Here is a 7,981-nt window from a genome sequence, read left to right as displayed (position 1 = left end):
TCACATCCATACATGACTACTGGAAAAACCAGAACTTTGACTAGACAGACCTTTGTTGGCAAAGTGATATCTCTGCTTTTTAATACACTGTCTAGGTTTGTCATAGTTTTTCTTCCAAGGAGCAAGCGTCTTTTAATTTCATGGCTGCAGTCACCATCTGCAGTGATTTTGGAGCCCAAGAAAATAAATTTCCATGCATTAGGAAATCAATATTTCCCCAATCCCTTAAAGAGACAAATGTAAAAATGGGTACATGGGCAGTTTTCTGAAATTTCTTATTAAATGTTTAAATATTCAGACTATTAAAATAATTACAAGTTTGTACAATTGCTCTCATGACTCAGGACTTAAGAATTTCTAATGCATTGCCTACAACTCAGTTACTAGGTTAGACAGACAACATAATGTAACAGAAATAATTATCTCATGTGTCAGTCAATTAATCATTTGGGTAAGTCAACAGTTACATGACCGATCCCATAGTGATCACTGCCATTATTGCAAAATCATATAATACTGACTTAGAAGAAAACTTTAAGATCATACATTAAGATTATTCATTTGGAATACAAATTATTTTTTAACACTTCCACTGTATCTCATCACTTTTGATCATCTATTTTAAACCTGTGGACCAGTATTTTATAAATTATACATATACAACAGATGGCTGTTCAAAGGTAACCTGAAGCAAATTAAAAAACTTTAAGAGTCTATTTGAGCAAAAATCCACAAATCAAGCCAGAAGTGTTAGGAGCACTCCAGGGACAGGAGGTCCGGAGGGGTGACAGAGTGGGAAGACTGTTACAGAGAAGATGGGAAGCAAAGGAAGGAATCCACCAGTTGGATACAGCCTTCAAGTCAAGTCAAGTAGCTCGCTCAGTCATGTCTGACTCTGTGACCCTGTGGACTATAGCCCACCAGGCTCCTCCGTCCATGGGATTCTCCAGGCAAGAATACTGGAGTGGGTTGCCATTTCCTTCTCCAGGGGATCTTCCCAACCCAGGGATCGAACCCAGGTCTCCCGAATTGCAGGCAGACACTTGAACCTCTGAGCCACCAGGGAGGCCTTGCTGTTGTTGCTGCTGCTAAGTTGCTTCAGTCGTGTCCGACTCTGTGACCCCATAGACGGCAGCCCACAAGACTCCCCTGTCCCTGGGATTCTCCAGGCAAGAACACTGGAGTGGGTTGCCATTTCCTTCTCCAATGCATAAAAGTGAAAAGTTAAAGTAAAGTCGCTCAGTTGTGTTCGACTCTTAGCGACCCCATGGACTGCAGCCTACCAGGCTCCTCCATCCATGGTATTTTCCAGGCAAGAGTACTGGAGTGGGGTGCCATTGCCTTCTCTGAGGGAAGCCTTAGGTTGCCTTATTTGAGAAAGCCTTGTTGTCTGTTTGTGATTGGCTGTCGTTGGGTTTTCATTTTTTAACCTTGAGGCATATCCAGCTTAGATTTTAGTTTGCTTACTGGGCTCCTGAGGCATTAAAGACAACTTAAGCCAATGGCTTCCTTGTTTTATTAATTTAAGATGACTGATGATAATCTTTTAAAACAGCAGGGACTTCCGCAGTGGCCCAGTGGTTAAGACTCTGAGCTTCTGATGCAGGGAGCATGGGTTCAATCCCTGGTTAAGGAACTAAGATCACGGGCCATGTGGCACAGCCAAAATAAGTAAAAATAAAATATCAATTGCTAGAAATTGTTTCTGTAATTAACAACTCTAAACTATATCAGATGGGAAAAGTAGATCATGGGATAAATTATCAGAATACTTCAAACTATCTGGGAGTACTTTTTTTTTTTAATGTAAAAATAATGGGACTTCCCTGGTAGTCCAGAGGTTAAGAATTTGCCTGCCAATGCTGGAAACACAGGTTCAACTCTCTGATCCTGCAAGATTCCTGCACAGCAACTAAGTCCTTATGCCACAACCACTGAGCCCATGTGCTTCAACTACCGAAGCCCGAGGCTCTACTAGAAGCACTGAACCTCTATTGCCTGTGCTCTGCAACAATAGAAGCCACCACAAGGAGAAGCCCACTTATTGCAACTAGAGAAAAGCCTGTGTACAGCAACAAAGACCCAGCACAGTCAAAAATAAATACAATATTAAAAAAATTTTTTAATGAAAATGCTGTATATTAAAACACAGTGTTTAAATACTATTCCCAGTAAAAGGAAACAGGGGTCCCTGACTGATTTTAAGTTTGGGGCAGGGTGAGTCTGAATCATCTTCATCTTATTGTTTCAGAAAGTAAGAAAATGTTGTTGTTTTTTTTTTAAATGCATGGGTGTGACTGAAACGAACTTGGGTGGGCTTGTCCACTGTCCAGCAAAGCCAATTTACTGACACCAGCCTGTGGTGAAGGAAAGCACAGCATTTGTTTGCAGGGTACCTTGTGCTGATTAGACCTGAACTCCCTGATGCTTTTCAGAGAAGGGTTTTTAAAGGCAATGTTTAGGATGAGTGCTGCAGGGGGCATGTCTCCCTTCTGATGGGTTAGTCGTGAGATAATAGGGTGCTCTTTCAGGAACCTTTATCATCAACCTTCTGGTTCCAACTGTGTGCTTGCGTTCAGCTTGTAGAGACCATCCTCCACCTGGGCGGGGGTGGGGTGGGGGGTGGGGAGTGTTAGTTCTGTCAGCCACAAATTGGCACTTGCCGTAGATGCTTGCCATCTGCCTGTACAAGGATTAAATCATGTGCTACTGCAGCTGCTGACCTTCAACACTCTTTGAAGGAGTTCAGGGTAGAGAGCAGAAATAAGGCACTCTGTGCTCTGGGAAACTGGCAGGACAGGTCTTCAGATATTCTCAGGAACTGATTTTATGAACCCAATTCTTGTATCTCCTCATCTCTAGAAAAGCACTAAAATCCTTCATGGTGATGACTGTTCCTCGTAATCAGCAGAAGCTTCACAAGACCAGCAGAAACTTTCTACCAAAAAAATGTGTGCTTGACTGCATGTACACAAAAATCACATCTATACTGTCCTTTCCCCCTTCCTCTTTGGAAGAGTTTCTCAGCTATCTGAGGTGCTGTCTCCCGGGCTGCAGTCCTCATTTTGTCCCAAATTAAACTTAGCTCACAGCTCTAACATTGTGTATTTTTTTTGAAGTCAATAGTTCCCACCAAAGAACTTAAAAAAGTGTGTTAGATTCTTATGTATGTCCCTTGAGGAGGAACCAGGACTCTGTTTTATTGCTCAACTACTGTCATGGCTTCTCTTGTTTAACTTCTTTTCCTTAGTTTCTGCATTCTCACACTTCCCTAATGAGTAACAGGTTGAGTCTACTCTTTGGAACTCAGGAAGGCTAAGAGACTAAAGTTTTTCTCCACAAGAAATGAGGGAGGGCTTTTGTACCTGGGAAGGCCCACAGGGCCATGCTTGGTTTCAGTCCTGCCTTTTCTTTGATACTTCTCAATCCTGAGGGGAGCAGGTGCTGAACAAGAAAGGTAATAAAGTTTTAGATAGGTTAAACATAAACTCAGCATGGGAACTTGGTTTTAGAAGGAAAAGTCAAAAACTAAAGGCACCTTTTAGGGACTTCCATGGCGGTCCCTAATCAGCTGTAACACTGAGTTGTCTAAGAGATGCAACACGTTTTCTCCAAGACCCGAGAGCTGTGATGCGCTGAGGGCTTTAATGTCCATCACTTCAAATCTTTGTCGTGGACGAGACAGAACCGAGGAGCATATGCTCTCCTGGCATTTATTGCGCTGTGACTCGGGTTTAACAGGGCTGAAACAACCTCCGCGCAGCCCCCGCAAGGAGGAAGCCAAGCACAGCAGGAGCCCAACTCAGCGAAAGCTCCAATGGTAGAAGCAGAACACTAAGAAAACCCAGCGCAAGGGAACTGACAAGAGGCCCACCGTGCTGGAGACCAGGACAGCGAAAAGCAAACTCAGCAGAAAGCTCACGCGGCTCTGACCTCCGGTTAAGGTAGGAGATCCCGCTCCTATGGCTGGAAGGACATGCCTAAACAAAATCTTAATTCCTTTACAATCTCTCGTTTCTTGTTTCCTTGAACCCCTCCGTGAACAGACGGGCAGCAGTGGGCGCAATTGAGTGACTCTGGAGACCCTACTCTTTAGTATGTCCCAAAGCCACTATCTGGGCTTCCCTGGTGGCTCAGAGGGTAAAGCGTCTGCCTCCAATGCGGGAGACCCAGGTTCGATCCCTAGGTCGGGAAGATCCCCTGGAGAAGGAAATGGTAACCCACTCCAGTATTCTTGCCTGGAGAATCCCATGGATGGAGAAGCCTGATAGGCTACAGTCCATGGGGTCGCAATGAGTCGGACACGACTGAGCGACTTCACTTCACTGTCGGTCCAATGGCTAAGACTCCACTCTTCCAATGAAGGCGACCTGGGTTCAATCCCTGGTGAAGGAACTAGATCCCACATGCCACAACTAAGAGTTCAAATGCTGCAACTAAAGATCCCGGATGTCAGAACTAAGACACAGCACAACCAAAAAAAAAAAAAGGCACCTTCTAAAAGAGGCTTCTACTGGCTAAATTGAAATAGTTTGAGCAGCTAAAAAACAATGATGGCTACGGATTAAATCAAATTGAAGTGAAACAGAATCTAGGCGTCCAGAACCCTCCAAAAAAAGTGCTAGTGGGATAGGCTCTTACAGAAGAATCCCAGCTCTGAAAATATAAAAGGAGTGACTGATTTAAAAATCATCATTACTTCAACAATAAAATGACTGACTCAAACAGGTATGAACAAAGAATGCTAAAGCCATAGGTGAAAACTGCTGGCAAACAGATGCTGTACACTATATCCAAGGATCACTACCCCAGATTGTTTAACTGCAAAGAGGAAATGGAGATACAGTATCTAATACCCCTTAGCCAGATGGTCAAACATGACGTTCTGATGTGAGGACCAACTAAGCCACACACCTGCCAATAGGGTGCACTAAGGACACACACACACAAAAAAAAAAAAAAAAAAAGAAAGGAAAAGTATAAAGAAAATTATTCTAAACTTCCTAGGCATCTTTGGGAAGAAAGATGGAAGTTACTCAGGTCAACAGAGCTAGTCTGTCAGAAAAGAAATTGTTTTATAGCTAATTACTAGATTTTGATCTTTGGTTATTTCTTAGGATAAGCAAAGAACTCTTTTCCCCTAGGAAGGAAAAAAAAACAACAATGATTTAGTTTGAACAGTATTTATGTCCACTCTTTAATAACTATCCCCCCCCCACCTTTTTTGTTGGCCAATAAGAGAATCAGAACAAAATACCTATATTCAGAATCATGTAGAAAACTAGGAAGTAAATGTGAGATTACAATTTGCCTAAAGAATATTAATTTTAATTCACTTTCCTTGGAAAGTAAACTGGATGGCCTTAGGCAAATTATATAATCCTTTAAGAAGCTTTCCTCATCTTTAAAGTAAAACTTGAACTTTATAGAGTTGCTACAAAAATAAAGGGGATAGCTCAAGGGCAGGCACATAGCTGATGGTTGGTGCTGGGTCCCACGGAGAAGGCAATGGCAACCCACTCCAGTGTTCTTGCCTGGAGAATCCCAGGGACGGGGGATCCTGGTGGGCTGCCGTCTGAGGGGTCGCACAGAGTCGGACACGACTGAAGCGACCTAGCAGTAGCAGCAGCAAGAAGGACACAACAATGTTCAGGCCTAAGTAATTAACATGAATTTTATTCAGATACATGTAAAGAGTCTAGCCTGTTGTTTTAAAATGTATCTTAAAAGGAAAACAAAAAACAAAAAAGGCAGTAAACTGAGATTAAAATAGACTAAAGCTACATGATAATTAATACACAATCTTAGACTGGATCCTGGATTAAAAAAAAAAAGAAGAGACTTGACTGGTGGTCCAGTGGTTAAGACTCCATGCTTCCACTGCAGGTGTGGGTTTGATCCTTGGACAGGAAACTAAGATGCTGCGTGATGTGGCCAAAAAGAAAGAAAAAATATGAACAGTGTTTGGGGACAATGGGGGGAATTTGATTTTTGGCTGCAAAGGACACCAGAATATGCATCCCAAATATGCTGTTTTGGCATATGGGTTATCTTGAGCTAATGGGAGATGCATGTAAAGCTCTTTAAAAAATGAAAAGAAAGAGCAAGAGTTTTCATTTTGAAAAAGGAAACAGAAGTTCCATTTGTGAGGATGTTTTGCTCCCCAGCATGAGGAAGAGGAAGTCTCTTCTAATTGTTATCCAAGGAGAAGGCACTTAACTTAAATCTGCATAGTAAACCACACAAAACAATCCAAATTGATCACACTATTCCTGGTCACCTTCTCATAACTTGCCTCCCCTGCCCAGAAGTCCAAAACCCTTTTCCTTTGCTTAGCCTGAGGTGATACACAAAGCCAGGTTCTCAACATGTCTTTGGATTACTCATGGCTGGGTGCTGCCATGTATATATCCCTGATACACATGTTAATAAACTTCTGTTTGTTTTTCTCTTGTTCCTCTGTCTTTGGCCAATCTAATTACAGGCCAGTCTCCCCCAGCTGGAGAACTTAAGATGTGTAGTGGAAAAGATTTTTTTCCCTCCCCTATTGTTCAGTTGCTCAATCATGTCTCTTTGCAACCCCATGGACTGCAGCATGCCAGGCTTCCCTGTCCCTCACCATCTCCCAGAGCTTACTCAAACTCACCTCCTTTGAGTTGGTGATGCCATCCAACCAGCTAGTCCTCTGTTGTCCCCTTCTCCTGCTGCCTGCAATCCTTCCCAGCATCAGGGTCTTCTCCAATGAGTCAGTCAGCTCTTCTCATCAGGTGGCCAAAGAGCTAACTCACAGCTCTTATTTTTAATATTTTGATAAGTGGATATTAGATAATATAGCAATGTCAAATTTCCTGAATATGGTTTTAGAAAAGGCAGAGGAACCAGAGATCAAATTGCCAACATCCGCTGGGTCATCGAAAAAGCAAGAGAGTTCCAGAAAAAACATCTATTTCTGCTTTATTGACTATGCCAAAGCCTTTGACTGTGTGGATCACAATAAACTGTGGAAAATTCTGAAAGAGAAGGGAATACCAGACCACCTGACCCGCCTCTTTAGAAACCTATATGCAGGTCAGGAAGCAAGAGTTAGAACTGGACATGGAACAACAGACTGGTTCCAAATAGGAAAAGGAGTACGTCAAGGCTGTATATTGTCACCCTGCTTATTTAACTTCCATGCAGAGTACATCATGAGAAACGCTGGGCTGGAAGAAGCACAAGCTGGAATCAAGATTGCCGGGAGAAATATCAATCACCTCAGATATGCAGATGACACCACCCTTATGGCAGAAAGTGAAGAGGAACTCAAAAGCCTCTTGATGAAAGTGAAAGAGGAGAGTGAAAAAGTTGGCTTAAAGCTCAACATTCAGAAAACGAAGATCATGGCATCTGGTCCCATCACTTCATGGGAAATAGATGGGGAAACAGTGGAAACAGTGTCAGACTTTATTTTTTGGGCTCCAAAATCACTGCAGATAGTGATTACAGCCATGAAATTAAAAGACCCTTACTCCTTGGAAGGAAAGTTATGACCAACCTAGATACCATATTCAAAAGCAGAGACATTACTTTGCCAACAAAGGTTCATCTAGTCAAGGCTATGGTTTTTCCTGTGGTCATGTATGGATGTGAGAGTCGGACTGTGAAGAAGGCTGAGTGCCGAAGAATGGATGCTTTTGAACTGTGGTGTTGGAGAAGACTCTTGAGAGTCCCTTGGACTGCAAGGAGATCAAACCAGTCCATTCTAAAGGAGATCAGTCCTGGGTGTTCACTGGAAGGACTGATGCTAAAGCTGAAACTCCAATACTTTGGCCACCTCATGCGAAGAGTTGACTCATTGGAAAAGACTCTGATGCTGGGAGGGATTGGGAGCAGGAGGAGAAGGGGACGACAGAGGATGAGATGGCTAGATGGCATCACTGACTCAATGGACATGAGTTTGAGTGAACTCCTGGAGCTGGTGATGGACAGGGAGGCCTGGTGT

The sequence above is a fragment of the Bubalus bubalis genome, chromosome 22 (genome assembly GCF_019923935.1).
Source record: "Bubalus bubalis isolate 160015118507 breed Murrah chromosome 22, NDDB_SH_1, whole genome shotgun sequence".
In the NCBI taxonomy this organism is placed as follows: domain Eukaryota; kingdom Metazoa; phylum Chordata; class Mammalia; order Artiodactyla; family Bovidae; genus Bubalus; species Bubalus bubalis.
The sequence above is the reverse complement of the archived record's forward strand: the minus strand, read 5'-3'. Positions refer to the sequence as shown.